General features: G+C 39.4%; 1 protein-coding gene and 1 long non-coding RNA gene across 6 annotated transcripts in view; one reads left to right on the forward strand and one right to left on the reverse strand.

Moving 5' to 3' along the window:
- The window catches only part of LOC311606763 (sodium channel protein type 1 subunit alpha), a 151,974-nt gene extending 148,614 nt beyond the window's left edge, over nt 1-3,360 (reverse strand). For 2 of the 4 annotated variants that reach the window (XM_084798173.1, XM_084798169.1), the window contains exons 1-2: nt 3,232-3,360; nt 902-1,039 (exon numbers count right to left, since the gene is read on the reverse strand). The gene's annotated coding sequence lies outside the window, so the exon portion shown is untranslated. The remainder of the gene's footprint in view (nt 1-901; nt 1,040-3,231) is intronic. The other 2 variants (XM_084798171.1, XM_084798172.1) reach the window with 2 other exon arrangements.
- A 266-nt stretch (nt 3,361-3,626) lies between these two features.
- Nucleotides 3,627-18,346, forward strand: part of LOC311606770 — a 122,102-nt gene continuing 107,382 nt past the window's right edge. For both annotated transcript variants that reach the window (XR_014782433.1, XR_014782434.1), the window contains exon 1: nt 3,627-3,764. This is a non-coding gene — a long non-coding RNA (uncharacterized lncRNA). The remainder of the gene's footprint in view (nt 3,765-18,346) is intronic.

Genomic DNA, 18,346 nt, shown 5'->3' on the forward strand with positions numbered 1-18,346 from the left:
GAATTCATAATCCTCCCAGCTCTACGACAGGATACATTCTACCTATTTCCTTCTGGGGGCATCGTTCTAAACTGAAGGTCTTTGGCCACCAGAGTCCTCTAATGAGTCTGTGTTTCTACATCTGGATAAAAATGCTATGGACAGACGGACTACTGTGCATGGTACATGAGGAAAATGTGGAACTCTTGGATGTTGCAGAGATGGCCGGGAGGGCAGGGCTAAAACCCCCAGGAAAAAAAAAGGAGAATATAAATCCTTATTGTCAGTGAAATATATAGAATCTAAAAGTCATTGGCTTAGCTGGATATTTGGTAGAAGCTGAATATTTGGTAGGAGCCTAGGCCATCTGGGAGAACAGGGAGGTACAAAAACAACCAACCAAGCAACCAACAAACAAAAGACTTCCTTACAAAGAGGATGAGGCCGACTGAGTTCCCTGAGAAATCGCAGAAAAAGTTTCGATTTCCACCATTTGTATGAACTTGATTGAATTATACTTGCGTTTTCACGAACATAATGGGGTCTTAATATATTCTATTACACACATAGGTGTATATTTATTTTTATGTCAGTTGACCTTGCCAACTGGAGAAGCAACACCGTTGTTGCCTTATTTAATATAATATACCATAGCATAAGTTCTCATAGAAAAGATAAATCTAAGTTGGTGATACTCAAATAGGGCTGTAGGGACAGTTTCACCTTTAAGAGACATTTGTTAGTCTTTTCCAGTGTATCTATCTGCAGGCCAAAATGGAAGGCTGCTTCTATGACCTGTGAGTAGGCGTCGGTGATACCGTTCATGGTTCTGCTGAGCACAGCGTAGACCCACTGCTAAGAATTTCTGACCCCAAACTCCAATCAGGCCAAGACTAAATCTGGTCTTAGAACAACCACTTACTTCACAGAGAGAAATTGAGCATCAAAGAGGGCCAGTAATATGTGTCAAGTCACACCGAGCCAACAGGAGAGCTAAGTCTTCTAGTGCATTCTCATCATGCCACTTAGCTTCAAAGAGCCAGCATTCTACATGGAACTGCTGAAAAATAAATAGTTCTGTGAGCACATTAGATTTCAGATACTGTACATAACTGCACAGACCTTTAAAACACAGCACGGTTAACATTAGGCTAACCAAGCAAGAAGGAAAACAGAGAATCTAATTATGTAACACACATTCAGATATAACACAAAACCCACTTTCATATTTGATCAAATTACTGCCCAAAGTAGTGGATCTTCACACATCTCACAACTGCCTGGAGGTTATAAGAACATGTATTGCTGGAGCCAACATAGAAAAGTTGTACTTGGTTTGCCTGCAGTGAGGCCTGGATGTCTGCATTCTTAAGGCTGCTGATGCAGATGCTGATGCTGCTGGCACTCTCAGACCACTGACAACCACTGGCCTCACATTTAGTGGGCAAACAAAAACTGTTGGACAAAGAATATAGGTATTGAAACTTGAATCTCACCCTTCCTGCAATCTCACCTTAACACAGAGTGATTAAAGTTAATTCACACCAAAGAATATAATATAAATGACAGGACCAAAGCCACCTTAGACCTAATTCAAATTCCAAAACATCTAAAAAGGAAGAAATAGCCAATGGAGACAGCATTAAAGCCAAACCATATGCAATTTGATGATGAGAGGGCTACTCTACATGTGTGTTTATATACATTTGTATATATTTATATTCCAAATGTATCAATATGATTATGCATGTATTCTTTTTTTTTTTAACATTTTATTTCTGCCAGACAGAGAAGACGTGATATGTTGGGGCTCCTAAGCCAAGCTGTGTCTATGGGGATCATTTCTATTGACATCAGTAATATAAAACCTGGCCTTTAGGGAGCCGTTACTGTCTCTTCAAATGATTTGAGAAAATGTGTATATCTTCAATCAATTAAATACAGCACAAACGCAGACTCTCTCTTATTGTCAGTGATCAATATCCTTTTGTTAATCATGGCTATCAGTGTGAACATGACACCTAGGAAATTAATTTCCATAACACGAATTTTCATTCTTTTAATTCAACAAAGCACAGAATTTCAGACAGTTGCCAATGGTCTACCCAGAAGACCCGCTGCAGTTAGTTTTCCTTGCGCCAACGGAGACACTCAAGCAAATGGCAGTAAACTTTCCATTCAGTCCTTTGAGATCACGGAAACAGTCTACAGAACTGCTATGCCCATAATGCCTCCCACTGAGTCCAAATCACAGAAATGTTTGCCAAAGACACATAGGAAACCAAACACTCAAATGTGCTGCATTTACCTCCAACTTTTAAAATCGATCTATCCTTTTAAATGAGATACACTCTGCTGTGTCCTCACCTCTGGTTTAATTGTGCCAAAAACAAAAGCAAAAACAAAACAAAACAAAACAACAACAACAACAACAACAACAAAACCCCACAAAACCCTCACACTTCTGCGGCATTGCCCTGCATTTTTCTGCAGCATGCACTCTGAGTCGGCTGTTTTAGCTGTTTTAACTAGTTCTTGCAGCAGGGCATAAAGTGAGATAGTTGGAAACAAAACCGGTGCTGTTCTGTCTCTACTTTGAGTCTTACATGAGTTCACACAAACCTGGAGCTCATCCCTCTAGCTTTCCTAAGCACAGCCCCTCCTGCTCCAACACGGTTAACCCAACCTCATTTGGTGCTAGTATCAAATGACACTCACGCTGCTGCAGTATTCGTCCTGAGACTAAGAAGGCAGGATTTATTAGGTGCGGAAGTCCCCTAACTACCAGGTTACTCAAGCTCCAAACAAGCGTGACAAAAGACAAGTGCTGCAGACACAGAGCTCATTTCCGAAACAAGCGAATTCACAGTTAGAGACAAGGACAGCGAGGCAGCGGCAGCAGCAGCAGCAGTCGCAGCAGCGGAGAACTGCAGTAAATCTATTTGAGCTCATAGCAGCATCAAACAATTCTCTCCTGCAACGCCTCAGATCAGACGGACCCACTTTGGTTTAATCATCAAGTCAACACCATAGAAAATATGCCAGATTAAGCAAATGTTAATTTTATGATTTTTTTTTACTCATTTCTTAATGCTAAGATCATAGCAAGTCTCTCAATGCTTATTCAAGCCTACTGACAGAACTGGGATCTCTTAGGAATGCCTACCTGCACCTCTCAGCCTGGCTGACAGGAACCTGCAGGACCAAAGGATTAAAAAAAAAATCACCAAATCATGCAAAAAAAATATTTACCCCCAAAAGATGTATGTAGTTAAAGCTCAGCTTCCTGCAGCCTCCATAGTCCCTGAAGTGTTAATCTGAAGGAACAGTTCCATGAGTTTCCACAGGCCAGTAGTGAGTCTCCTACACTTGACCTAGACAGACTTACATAAGGCAGCATCGGTGCTGGGGAGCTCGCACGATGTCATCACCAGCAAGAGTAAGAAGTATTGGCAGCAGCAGCGAGCAGGCGAGCAGGCTCAGATTTTGCATGGAAATCATGAACCCTCCTTGCTTTTCTTTTTTAAAATGTTTTGGAAGGACAGTTAAGAATAGCCCAGAAATGGGTCTCATCTTGTGGGTGGGAAGAATGACCAGAAACATAAAAGCTAAATCTTCCAGCAAGTGCAAGGAACCTTTCTTGGAGTGTGCAGTAAACCCCAGAGGAGGAATTGCCTGCTGTGAACTCCTCAACCGTCACATCTGGAGTGAAGGGGCTGGTGAGGCAGTGTAATAACGCAACGGATGCTGCTTGAGAGCTCTGGTCTTGCCTTTAACTCATTGTGGTGAGTAAACAGGGATGTGGCAATGTGAAATGAGAGTTGGCGATGTAGGTTGCTCTGCATAATAATAGCCAGAAGATTTGTCAAGTGTTCATATACTTTAAACACATTTTTTTGTAAGCAAGATGATTGTAGAGTTACTCTTTTAGGTGAAATTGAGACTGTTGGGTTAAACTGTTCAATGCATTTTTAACTCCTGATGTTCACCAGAGCACTAAGAACAGGCACACATCTCACTGGTTTGCAGATAAATGTCAGATATGATGATTAATTTTACTGTCTGTACTGAAAAAAACAGGTTATGAGCTTTCTCATCAGATTTTGCCTATAGTGAATCATTTTTCAACTTTGAAAGAAATCTTTATGAATGCATCAGGGGAATTCTTCGTTGTTTTGGTTGTTGTTTTGTTTTGTTTTTGTTTTTACTTTTAGATGGTCCTTGCTAGACTCACTTCTTGATACCTGGGGGAATTTTTAAGTAATAGATTAAAAGATATGTACACTGCCTAGTAACCAATCAATTATTTCAAATGTATGTAATACAAGTTACATTCCTAAAATCTACAACCAGTAAATCCAGCCTTTCATCCTGATTCTGAGTGTGATGATATCATATGACCATAATATGACATCATATCTTTTTAGTTGTGTCTAAAACCATGCATGATTTTATATGGGTTGTGGACTAAACGATACAATTTTTGAGGTGATGGAAACAGAGAAGCAGCTATGCACTATTTGCAAACAATCACAATGTTCTGTTCTTAGCAGAAGTTTGCTACTAATTTACCACATTAAGACCAGGGTGAGGAAATGAGACAATGTAGGCCTATGAAAGAACATGGTGCTCTAATTCCTTCTGTCTGTTAATGAGTAAGAAAAAAAAATATATTAAAAGAAGTTAGTTGTATCTAAGCTAGTGCAGGTAAGGAAGTGAATGGAATATGGGTTTCGCCAAGTTCACCTGGCATTTTGCTACCACAGCAGAGTAAACAGTTGTTGGTTTGTTTGTTTTATATTAGAACCCAGGCTGGATTTACAGAGATTTACTCCCCTCCTGCCCTCTCTCCTGACAGACTGTAATGTAACTACATGTCTGCTTTTTTTTTTTCTTGCAGTAGCATAATTTTGAAAAAGCAAGTGCTACAGTAAATGGAATGAGAAATTTCCTGATCCTCCTTCCCCCAGAACAATAAAGAGCATATCGGTGTAGTGTTGAGTTACATTTTCAATGTCTTAAGTTGTATTCTGAATATTAAGTGATACAGACGATGCTGATGCGAATTATGAAATAGTCATCTCCACATTTTGAAGTATTAATGACTCAAGAATATGCAACATAGGAGGCAAGGATCTGGAAAATACATCATACCATTTAAATATTTTGTTTTACGTCTTTTGAAAAACACTAAGCCTCTTGTACTTGGCAACCATGATTTTTCACACTTGTGTCTCTGTCATTAGGACAGTGCTTACTGGACTTCCCCAGATGTTTACTGGATGAATAAATAGTGGGATGAGCCAAGTTCACAATATGTATTCATGTATGGGGAATAGAATCTATTACTGTTTACTAGACTTCTTTGGAGGGCAATTTTAAATTGTCTATAAAATTATTTATTAATATGTTAATTTAATATTACCTATGCAAATGGTACTTTTGAGATTCTTGTTTACAAACTGTCTCATAATGTTAAAAGTAAAGATTCTTCTATTGGATCAAGGCAGCATGAGTTTGGACACATGTGAGATATAATATGGTATTTACTGGCTTAATCAAAGGAGTTTGAGGCTTGCACAGTGATGTAATTATCTGGAAGTAGGACTTCAGAGTCAACCCAGCAAACAGCTAATGATTTGAGCTCAGTTTTCCTCCTCTGGACCATTCTCAGCCCATTCTTTCATCTTCCTATCTGCTCTTGTTTGGTCTTAGGGAGCTTGGTGTAAAACTCAGCTGCACACATGTTCAGCAATCCCTGTAGCACTGAGTCGTACTCTGAGCTTTCATTCTCCTGTGTGTTGCCTCATGGCCTCAGCATGGCTGCCTCAGCACTGGCATCTTGACTATAGTGTAAGTAAAAAGAAGTGGGTGCGGGCCTTTAATCCTAGCACTCGGGAGGCAGAGGCAGGCGGATCTCTGTGAGTTCGAGGCCAGCCTGGTCTACAAAGTTAGTCAAAGGACAGCCAGTGCTACACAGAGAAACCCTGTCTCAAAAACAACAGCAACAACAAGAGGACGTGAAACTAAACTATCATATTATAGGTGCATACAGCAAGTGAACAAGAGGAAAAGAGTCCCAAGAGCAGCACTTGTGGGTCTTGCAACATATCCTTGTAATCCCACGACTTGGAGATTGAGGCAGGAGAATCTAGAGTTAAGGCTAGCCAGGTAGTGTACTCATCTTAGGTCTGCCTGGCTACACGGTGAAAGCTTATCTTTAAAAAACATATACGTGATATAATTGTGGTAGCAGATCCAATAGGACTGTTTTATGCGTATTTCTGTTTGGTTTTATATAAAAATTAAATGTTCTTCCTTTCGAGAAGCTTAATATTGGCAGTCCATTTAAAAACATATCCTATAAATTATTGAAATAATTTATTCTTCATGGTGTCTTTATGAAACCGTTCTTTAAGTTAATTACTTGTTTCTGAATCCTATGAACCATTCTAGTTCCTCCAAACAATCACATTCAGCTTATTGTTTCACTTCTATAATACCCTTATAATGATTATGAAGCATATTGTATTACCTTTTATTTAATCTCATAATGCTTTAAATCAAACACAAAAGAGAAAGAGTTGTATGTCTCTTCAAAATCTCAGTTTGCTACCTTCTCTTTGCCTTATAGCCTTGCTTCTGTGAAATCATTTTTTGGTCAGAGTCCAAAATTAAAGCATGTGACTTTGAATCTGTCTTGAACAGTTCAGGACTCACAAGCAAACTTTGCATATTGACATGGAGATCTGTGAGCTGGAAACCAGCCACACCCCCTCTGCTGAAGACCAGCACTGTCCTGGGGATGTAGACACAGCAAAGGCTGTGCCATTGCAGGACCTGGGTCATCTAGGATGTCTACCCTTTTTGCCTGATCTCTTTCCCAGTCCCATCCACCAATTTTTCATTTAGAGAAAAGTCCTGCAGAAATTAGGTGGCTTGTCTAAGGTCACACACCTAGTCTGCTTTAAACCTTGGCCAACAAATACATCCTTATGAATAGAATCAAAGAAATGAAATTTCAGTGGGATTGAAATGAACAACCCAGGTTTCTTTGGTATGCACAGATGGATTATAAAAGCTATTTAAATGTATTTAATATAGCAAAAATTCTGATCATCTTCTATATGGTAACATGTGTGTTGGCCCATTTTCTTTGTGCCCCTTTGTTTTTTATTGTTTTATTTTTTTCTTCTTTTGAGAACAGATTTTTTTTTCTAGACTAATATATCCTGTTATGGTTTCCCTTCCTTTGGCTTCTCTCAGTTCCACCCCACCATTTCTGCCATCCATCCCTCCCTCCCTCCTTCCCTCCCTTCCACCACCTCCTGCTTCCCCTCCTCCTCCTTCTCTCTTTCTCTCTCATAGAAAATGAACAGGTTTCTACGAAATATTAAAACTAAAATAAGATAAGACAAAAACTATCACATCGAAGTTGGACAGGAAAGTCCAAAGAAAGAAAAGAGCCCAAGAGAAGGTACAAGAAAAACACAGACCCAGTCACTCACACACCTAGGAATCTCATAAAAAATATTTATCTGGAAACCACAGCTTATACACAGATAACCTGGTCCAGACCTGTGCTAGTCCCGTGCTTCTTGCTTGAGTCTCTGTGATTTCACAGGTACTTTGATCCTTTGATTTAGAGACATTTGTTCTCTTGGTGTCTTTTACACTCTTTCAGTCACCTCTTGCAACTATTTACTTTTTTATAAAGTGGAAAAGAAAGATGGTGAGAATATTGGGCAGTGACCAAAAAGTGCTAGTAATAATGTATATTCACTTGAACGGACTTAATTCTTTACAAAACCCTCATTTATCTGCCTCTTAGATACTCGGGTTCTCACCACCAGTGTGACATATGTAAAGCCCTTACTAATTCGATTACATACATCTCTGTGATGTTAGAGTCTAGATAGTATCTTTCATGACATTTGTGTGTTTTGTCTGCCTTGTCACATGGTGTAATGCTACTAATCCAATGGATGTGAAGTGAAAATGTGGATGGAGATTACCAAATTCTATTAAAAGTACTGCACAGAATCTGGGAGGTTAAAGCCTACGATTTGAAATTTTGATTGACATTCATAATTTTAGTGGTGGGGTCAGACTCATGAAATGGTGATGAAGAGATATTCAGCAAAGTGATGCCCTGGCATTATTGTGAGCAACAATTAGTCCCAAGATGCCTTTTATTTCGGGGATAGTAATCTTAGAAGTGATTTGCCAACTAGATGAGCAGCTGCAAATATCTTAAGATTTGAAAGCATTGCTTTTTCTGCAAGACTAGCAAAAAGACTCCAAATGTGAGCAATTTTGCACCTACAAGGAACTATTCTGTCAGTACACTTAATTGTGTATTATAAAATTGCCCTTAATTTCAGTGATAATGTATATAACATATTAACCAGTAATAGAACCCAGAGACTGAAGAAATCCTGGTTTTGTTATTGTCCTATGCACCTAACACGTAAGATAATGAAAAAGATGAATTTTTTAAAAAAACAAACATTTTAAAAGACAATGTATTTTTAAAACACATTAAAATGCATAATCTTCCTTTAGTGATGCAAGCTAATCTTTAAGACAACGGTCGTTTAACGTATAATCTTTGAGCCCTAATAAATTATGTTTTATATAATAAATAATAGTAAAACACAGTGTTCTCTAATGTTCAAAAACATTAAGCTATGAAATTGTATATGTATATGTTAAATGTGCTTGCATATGTGCATTGCTCATATGGGTGTGGGTTTATGTGCACGAATGCCCATATGTGTGGAGGCCAGAAATCAACCCTGGCTGCCCTTCTTCTGGTGTCTTCTGTCTTGTTTCCTGAGACATCATTTGTCATTGATTTGGAGCTCACAAACATGCTAAGGTGACTGGCCAGCGATTCCCAGGGATTAGCCTGTCTCCACCTCCGAAGCACAGAATTTACAAGTGTGAACCATCGTGCCTATTGTGTTGATTTGAATAGTATGGCCCTCATAGGCCAATAGAAAGTGGCACTATTGGGGTATGTGGCTTTGTTGGAGGAGTTGTTTAACTGGGATGCGGCGAGGTTTGAGGTCTGAGAAACTCTAACCAGGCATAATGACTCTCAGTCTCTTCCTGCTGCCTGCGGATCTAGATGAGGAAATCTCACCTGCCTCCACAGCACCATGTCTGTCTGCATGCCACCATGCTTCCGGCCATGATGCTAACAAAATGAGTCTCTGAAACTGTAAGCCACTGCCAATTAAATGTTTTCCTTCGAAGCAGTTGCTATGGTCATGGTGTCTCTTCACAGCAGCAAAACCCTAACTAGGAAACCTATCTTTCGTTATGTCGTTTCTTAGATTTGAACTCATGTCTTAATGTATCTTACTGTGTTGTCCATCAGCTTTGTAACTTCCTTTTTAAACAAAGAACATTATCTTATTTAATTTTTTTACAGTTCTTTTTTTGTGTGTATGGGTGTTTTGCCTGCATTTATGTGTGCGTGCCATATGCTTGCCGTGCCCTCAAGGACTAGAAACAGATGTTGCATTTCCTGGGACTGGAGCTGCCATGTGGACGCTGGAGATTAAACTTGGATCTAAGCTGTCTAATGTGCATCCTCCTACCTAGAGGCAAGGATGGTCTGTTAAGAGGCAACCACGTCTATGTTCTAGAAGCATATGATTCAGTCATTTGGAATACTTGGGCTCTTGGTAGTTTATCTAAGTAACAGGCGATATCAGCACTGCGTATTGAAGATGCAGGGTGAGAGGAACAAAATGATTGCGGTTTGAAGAAGGAGATTGGGTCACCCTTTGGACGACTAAGCCTGGGATTTTGGGAAAATGAAATTTGAACAGAGAAATGGAGGTGGAGGTACTATTATACAGGAGCATGGAGTTAGTCCTCTTTGGAGGAAAGGAATATTCCAGAAAGAAGGAAGAGGGCAGCTTATGCAGAGTTGAGGGTTTGTGCAGCGTTCTGATCAATCTCAGGGACCGCGGCCAAGCTTCCATCATGAACATATTCTCCAGGAGAACTCATCAGGTCCTATTGCCTATTAATTTCTGTTGATGTATCTTATTTGGCATCTTCAGTGACAAAGGATACTTGTTTGCTTTTTTTAGGTAAAGCTTAAAAGACAAAGTTCATTAAAGAAACGATTTATTTATGATCTTTAATAACTAAGCAACATCAATGCTCCAAGAAAATTATGAGAATTTAGTCTTGTTAAGGGTTCACACCATGTCCTTGAAACGCCTGATTACATGACTTGCCATTTTTACTTAGTGCGTATTGATTGCTAGTGTTTGGGCTGATATTTATTATTTATCAAGAAATTATGGAAGGAGGTAATGCGGTATGGAAGTACACATTCTAATTTTAAAATAATCCTGCTTTTGCCATTAAATACCTTCTTCTCATGTAACTTCCTTGAATATATTTTCTGTTTGTGAGTGTGTGTAATCATTCAAAAAGAAAAAAATGGTGAGAATGAACTTAAACATATTTTAATTGTCTCTAGTTCTACTTTTTAAATGTAATCTTTTCCCATTTTAATCCCTTAAACAGGCATTTTCATGATGATTGTGAGCCATACATCTCAAGTTATTTCCTCCTTCAGGCAGCAAGGGATTTTTTTTTCTGGAGCTGCAGGTCAGCTTTTAGCCTAGTTAAACCTTACTATCCAAACCAACTTCCCAAAGAAACTTAATGAGATAAAGAAAACTCGAGAAGGATGCTTTCCTGGCAGGGCTTGCGAAGCATCCTGAAGCATGGATAAGAACAGATCCATAACAGAGTGCGGAAATGTGTTTCATGGCACAATCACGTTTGACCCAAGTAACCATCAGTGAAGGATAGTAAGGCACATAAGGCTCTTCCCTGTAACTGGCAAAGCGGCACCAACCTTATAAAGAACAAGCACTGCATCCCATGGAAGGTCAAATTTGAAGGGATGGTTGCTGCAGGCTTAGAAGTAAACTAGAAATCCCCTCTTGTAATGGTACCATGTCTTCTTGGTCCTCCAGCTGGTAGACTGTGTTGAAGTGAGTCAGGGAGGTTATTTCCAGTTGGCTGAGTTTTGCTGATTCATCTTCATCACAGAACGCTTGAGGGCTTTCTTACAACCCCTGCACAGAAGGCAGTATGGGCTATACAATTTTACAGTTCCTTCTAACTGTGAAACTCTTTCAGGCATTTTCATAAGACTGTTCCTTATGGACATGCGATTCTGTCTACACATAAATGAATACCACCAGAGCTAATAGTACATACATATTTTATTGTGAGACAATTTTCCCCAAATGCCTATTTTTATACCTTTCAAATTACTTCTGAACATACCAAATATTTCTTTACATAATGATTAATAAAAAAGTAAGCACTTTTATTCCATTTCCCTATTTGGCTGGAAAAGTTGTATATGCTACATCTTTAAGTTTTGAGGATATACGAGATGCTATCTGTATTCCACAAAGCAGATTTGAATGTTCTATTTTCTAGTATCACTATTTCATATTTAAAGATTAGTCAAATATATTACTCAAAATAATAATATGCTTATAAAAAACCCTTAATTTTTAGTAAGTCTCCATTGCATAGTATTTGGTAGGTAACAACTGACAGTTGTATTGTGTCAGTGTCACAGGACATAGGCAGATCGTGACCAGGTTCCTGGCTCTGCCACCTGGAGTACTGTAAGTTCTAGAGTTTAGTTTTATGTCTTTGTTCTCACTTGCTAAGTGGGTGATGATCTGCAATCACATGGATGCAAAATAAAACAGCAACTAAAGAGCATACTTCTGGCACACCAACCATATCATATAAAACGACTGTTCTCTTCTCCCTTCCTTACTTAAGTTGCTACCCTGGTCCAAACCTTAGCTTCTCTTGTCTAGACAATTGCAAAAGCTTCATGATTACAATCCTTGCTTATAGACCTGCCCCCATTTTTGCTCTAGTTAGTACCCAGAGTGATCGCCTGAATTATAGATGGATTATTTCATCCCACTTGACAACAGTCCTAGAAGAAAATGCATGGCCTTAGTCGTGTACCACAAAGCTCATGTAGTCCAGCCTGCCTCTGCTGTTGTCTTTCACTGTTCACAGCAGCCTTCTTTCTCACAGCAAGTATAATACTCATGCCTATGTGAGAAGATTGACCATACTTTCACTGACTTTTTTGGTCTGATCTATATTGGATACGATCCCTTTAATGAAGTGTTTCTCCAGTGACCAGTTCAATCAAACCCTTTCCTGTTCTCATAATACTCATCTGAGAACACACCATTAGTCAAATTCAACTTAATCATTCATTCTTTTAGCATTTAAATGGTTTGGAAGCATATCTCACTGCACTCACTAAGCATGTGTAAGACTAGAATGTATGCCACAGGGGAGTAGGCACATATGCATTCGGTTTAGCTCTTACGGCAGTGTCCAGGGCAAGCAGTCATCTTCTGTGTTCATAGGTAAGTGGCCTCCATATTCCTCCTGAGCTCCGTAAGTGTGATAATGATCCATTGACTTGCATGGCGCTACAACATAGTGATGTTTGTTCCTCCAGTGAGGAAGTCTCCTTGCCTTTGAGATGAGCACAAATCCATGACTTTGTATCTGTTGAGAGTAAAAAATAAGGGCCACTGTTTATTGATTCTGTTGTATATGTAAGAAAATAGTCCTGACTTTTTGACTAAGACGTGTGGGTAGAAAAATTAAATGACAAAATTTCCTGTCTTCCTGACATTATGTTCTTAGCTTTATTATATGCATTTCTCCCCCCAGTTCTGGATAACATCTTAGAAGCATAGTCTATAAAATGCTAAATTCTATCAGTAACTTAAAAATTTCCCCCTTTTCCAAGAATACCCAAGAGATATAAGTCTCACTAGTGAGGGCAGAGTAAGTGAAATAATTTTACAGACTAAGTTTTGTTTTCAGAACTCTTTAGGAGAGTAGAAGCAAACAACTTATGTAAACACAAGAAACACAAAGTCTAAATTCTGTGTCCACATGTAGTTTTCACTTTATCATTCTTTATCTTAAGGTATTTTTATTTTCTTCTAGAGTAAAAATCAGCTAGCAAATATGTTGTAGACTTGCAAACATACTCAGATTTTTAAAAAATGAAGCATATTTATTTCTAAGATTTTTTGAGATACCTGATAAGTATCTAGGCAGCTTATCTTCACAGAGCTTGTTTTATTCATTTTTATTATAATTTATTCACATTACATTCTGATTGTTATCCCCTCCCTCTTATCTTACAGTTCCCGCCCTCCCTTCCTCTTCCACCCTATTCCTTTCCCCTAGACCTCTGATGAGAGTGGTCTCCTCCCCCCATCACTGTTTGGTCACAGCCTATCAGGTCTCATCAGGGTAGCCTGCATCCCCTTCCTCTGTGTGCCACCAAGCCCACCTCGGCAAGGGGCAGTGATCAAACTGCAGGAACCAGAGTACATACCAAAGGAAGTCCCCTTTCTTCCCTTCCCCACACACATGGAGCATGAGCTGTCCATCAGCTACATCTGAACATGGGGTTCAGGTACCCTGCATGCTTTATCCTGGGTTGGTATATTAGTTTGTGCATGCCATCCTGAGTGCAGATCTGCTGGCCATGGTAGGCTCCTGGGTCCTTCCATACTCCTTTCTTCCATAGAACTCTCAGATCGCCTCCCGAGATCCAGCTGCAAGTCCTGGTATCTGTCCCAAACCCTCACTGGGTGGAGTTTCTCAGAGGACTTCTATGTTGGACTAATATCCATTATAAGTGAGCATATACCATGCATGTCTTTCTGGGTCTGGGTTACCTCACTTAAGATGATCTTTTCTAATTCCATTCACCTGCCTGAAAATCTCAAGATTTCTTGTGTAAATGTATCACAGTTTCTTTATCAATTCTTTGGTTGACGGACATCTAGATTCTTTCCAGACTCTGGATATTATGAATAAAGCTTCTATGAACATAGTTGAGCAGATGTCCTTGTTGCATGCTGGAACATCTTTCGGGTATATGCCCAGGAGTAGTATAGCTGGGTCCTGAGGTAGTATTCCCAATTTTCTAAGATAGCACCAGACTGGTTTCCAAAATGGTTGTACAAGTTTGTACTCCCATCTACAATGGAGGAGTGTTCCTATTTCTCCACATCTTCACCAGCATGTGCTTTGCTTGCCTTTTTGATATTACTCATTCTGATAGGTGTAAGATGGAATCTCAGGGTGATTTTCATTTGCATTCCCCTGATGACTAAAGAAGTTAAGCATTTCTTTAAGTATTTCTCACCAATTTGATATTTCTCTGTTGAAAATTCTCTGTTTAGCTCTGTACCCCATTTTTACTTTGATTATTTGGTTTGTTGGTGTTTAATTTCTTAAGTTTAAAAGATATATAACCTTTTGTTGGATGTAGGGTTGGTGAAGATCCTCTCCTAGTCTGTAGGCTGTCATTTTGTTCTGTTGACAGTGTCCTTTGCCTTACAGAAGCTTTTCAGCTTCATGCTGTCCCATTTATTAATTGTTGACCTTAGTGCCTAAGCTATTGGTGTCTCCTGTGCCAATAAGTTCAAGGCTCTTTCCCACTTTTTCTTCTAACAGATTTAGTGTGTCTGGTTTTATGTTGAGGTCTTTCATTCACTTGGACTTTAGGTAAATATAGATCAATTTGCATTTTTCTACATGTAGCCATCCAGTTACACCAGCACCATTTATTGAATATGGTATCTTTTTCCATTGTATGGATTTGGATTCTTTGTCAAAAATCAAGTATCCACAGGTGTATGGATTTATTTCTGGTTCTTCTATTTGTTTCCGTTGATCACCATGTGCATGTCTAGTGCCTGTGGAAATCAGAAATGGGCATCTGATCCCTTGGAATTAAAGTTACAGACAATTATGAGCCACCCAATGCATGCTCGGAATTGAACCTGGGTCCTCTGGAAGAATTGGTAGTGCTTTTACCCACTGATCCATCTCTTCAGCCTATCACTGAATAATTTTAATTGAGGGACATCATTTTCTTAAGTATAATTCAGTATTTTAATTGAATCCTATAAGTATTTTTTTCTAAAACGACTTTTTGGAGTAAGAACATTTTCAGGAATTGTCCTCCCCCACCAAAAACAAAACAAAACAAAAACAAAAACCCAATACTATCTTATATTTTAGGCCAAATTAAAAATTAAAAATAGAGCAACACAACAATTTATGTTCATGTTACAAGTGTTTATATACCTACAAAGAAAATATTTTTTGTGTCACATTCAGAGGTTGACATAATTAAATATTATAATCTGTATAGTGAAGAACATTTTAATGTCAAACTCAAAAATGGCACATTAGACATAACTACAAATAGCTAAGTAAAAGCATAGAGGCTGAGTTAAAGTAAAACTATGAGACAAATACTTCATATGGCTACCACCTGGAACATTGCCAAATCAAGGGATACAGATATGGCGATGTCAGAGGCAGCTACAACATCCATGTGCTGAGCCATTCTGAGGAGGTCCTGGAGCACATTATGTTGAACCAAGTCAAGAAAGACAAGGCATACAGTTGATGTCCCCCTAACCTGCAAAGCGTGCTCTACTATAAGAAGAGGACAGTAGTAGAGGACACGTTATCACAGTACTTAACAGGACTCTGAAGCACAGATGCTGCCATACTCCCTGACTCACTCTCAGCTTGGTTTCTTGACTTTTTGTTTGCTCAGATCACCTGACTGAATGTCTCTTTTGAGCAAATCTCGGAGGTTTTGTTTCTCCCACTTTTGTGCAACCTGAGAAGTGTCTGTTTTCCGTGATATTGATCTATAAGTATCCTTTTGGCCATGCCTTCCAAGTAGCTTCTCTCGTGATAGAAAAGTGCCCTTTTAAGCAGCGTGTCCTGGCTGCACACCATGCTTCTCCTCATTACAGTCCCCAAAGGGTGTACTCAAATTACTGACAAGGCTTGGATCGACAGTGGGAAAGGTGTCAAGAGCGACAAGGTACTGGTGATATAGCACAGCCAAAGTGCAGACACAGAGAGGCATACAGGGTAGCAGGACCCACCGAGACCACTGGCTTCAATGGGGGAGTTGTGGATGACTGAAATGGTAAGGCTAGCTGAAGTTAGTTTATAAGTGAATAGTACCACCATAATCAGCCTGGATTAACCCTCTTTGAAATAGGAACAGATTAAATATCTTCAATTAGTACCATCCATACTCATACTCAGTATAACAGAGATTGATTTGTGAACATTATGTACGATACATTGAAAATAGGAACGTTGTGCTGTAACCCAACTGTGAGGAAATGAGTGTGGCATCCACTCCACCTCGGTACCGAGTCAAGGGCGAGGGACTGCAGATTTAACACACACACACACACACACACACACACACACACACACACACAGCTGGTCCTTCATGCTAAGAGAGCGGCGGCAGCGGCAGCAGCAGCAACAGCGGTTTCAACAACCTTTATTCAGTGTTCAAAGAGCCTTCTTATAGGCAGCAAGACAGGCATGCCACTCGCAGGTGAAATCTCTTAAGAGGTGATTGCACACAGGAGGAAAATTTCCGAGGAGGGGAGAGGTGCATTCTCATAGCAGTAAACATGACTAGCTAACCAACATAAACACAGACACGGAAGCTGCTAGAAACAGGACATGAAACAGCAAGACAGGGAGGCAGCCCAGTCGGGCCTGGTTCCTACAAATGAGAACCTTGGCTGGGGTGTTGACAGTGAATATAGAAGTCAAACTAACACTGAATGGCATAACGATGTTATTTAGACCCTCAAATGTGTTTTGTTGTGCTGGGCTCATACAGAATGGGCTACCAGTGACTGATTCCTCTGTGGATTTCAGAGAAAGTCACCATAGTAGCCAACGTGTGGCTTGCAATTTCATTTAAACTAGTTGTGAAAAACAGTGTTCCCTTAAAATTCCTTTTCTTGGCCATTTCTCATGCCAGTGGCTTTTGATTCAGTCTCTTGACTAATTATTCTCAATTGGATCCCTAGTTTCATGTTCAATAGAAGCGAGTGATGATATTCAGCATGCTTGTCCAATTCTAGCTCCTGATGTGCTTGCCAGATAATGTTTAGAGGAGATGCTCCAGCTTCCTTCCTTGAGGATGATGCTAGCCATGGCCTTACTCTACGTTGCCTCTATTTTGCTGAGAAATGTTTCTTCTGCTCATAATGTGTTGAGATTTATCATTGAGAGGTGTATAAGCCTTAAAAGTTCTAAAATACTTACTAGGTCCTAGTATACTGGGGGAACTCTCCATTCGCATTTCTAGACAGTAACTTTAATTATCCAATCATGACAGCTTTCCATAAGTTTTCATTTCTATTTTATCAAAAATTCCATAAAACGTCTCCCCCGTGAGAATGAAAGTTTGGAAGAAAGTATAAAAAGCCGGGAATAAAGCAAGTGTGCTTACAGTTTCAGGGGCAGCAGCAGCAGCAGAGTACCTGTAGGCCCTGGGAAGAGTGCAAAGACGTAGGAGTAGGGAGAGTGACAAGGGAAATACAGGGGACAAAACAGTCGCTGTACCCATGGCAGAATTAGAAGCATGAGGTGACAGAATTGGATAACAAATAGAATTTCCAAGGGAAAAAAAAGACATTAGCCTTGTCTAACAAAGTGTGAAAGCAACTGTACTCTTTTTGTGACATGTTATATTGTTTTCTTTATGTAATGTGAAAACTGACTTCATTTTCCTCCCAGATCAAATATAATTTATTACACAGTATCAGGAACTATATTTACCAGTAATGAACTTACTCAAATGACGTGAGTGGGGAAAAATGGTAGTTAAACAGAAAAAGAATGGTAGTTGAATAACACAAGTTACTGGTTAAGTCTGAAGCCTCCCCAGGAAGCTAATGTCTTGAGTGGTTTTCCTCTGCTGCCAGCAGATGGAGACATTGGACAAAGCATTTTGAAGCTCATGAGTCACACTAGAACCATGATTTCTTTCTGTACTGACTTATTGCCTAAAGAGTAGTAATATATTACTTGTGCATAGAGACTGATATACTGTTATGATATTGGACAATTAACAACTGACTGTTGGGAATGTACAGACAAGATCAATTGCTTCTGTTTGTGGGTGGCGAGTTCTAGAAGAGGAGGTAGCCCAGCCCGCAATATCTTTGGTTACCTTGGATGATGGGAAAACTTATGAGGACCCCCACTTCCCAAGTGTTGGTACTACAAGCTTGAGCTGCAAGGTCTTCCTTTAACATTCCTTAATTGGAATTTTCCTACAAGAAGGAAGTCTAGGGATGTATTTTGAAACAGGAGATAACATATTTTCCTCCTTTGAGTACCATATCTAAGCACCAATGTCATTATACCCATCGTTACCAATTTTCTGCGACTTTAAATT

Source organism: Acomys minous (assembly GCF_964271855.1).
Source record: "Acomys minous genome assembly, chromosome: 10".
Classification (NCBI taxonomy): domain Eukaryota; kingdom Metazoa; phylum Chordata; class Mammalia; order Rodentia; family Muridae; genus Acomys; species Acomys minous.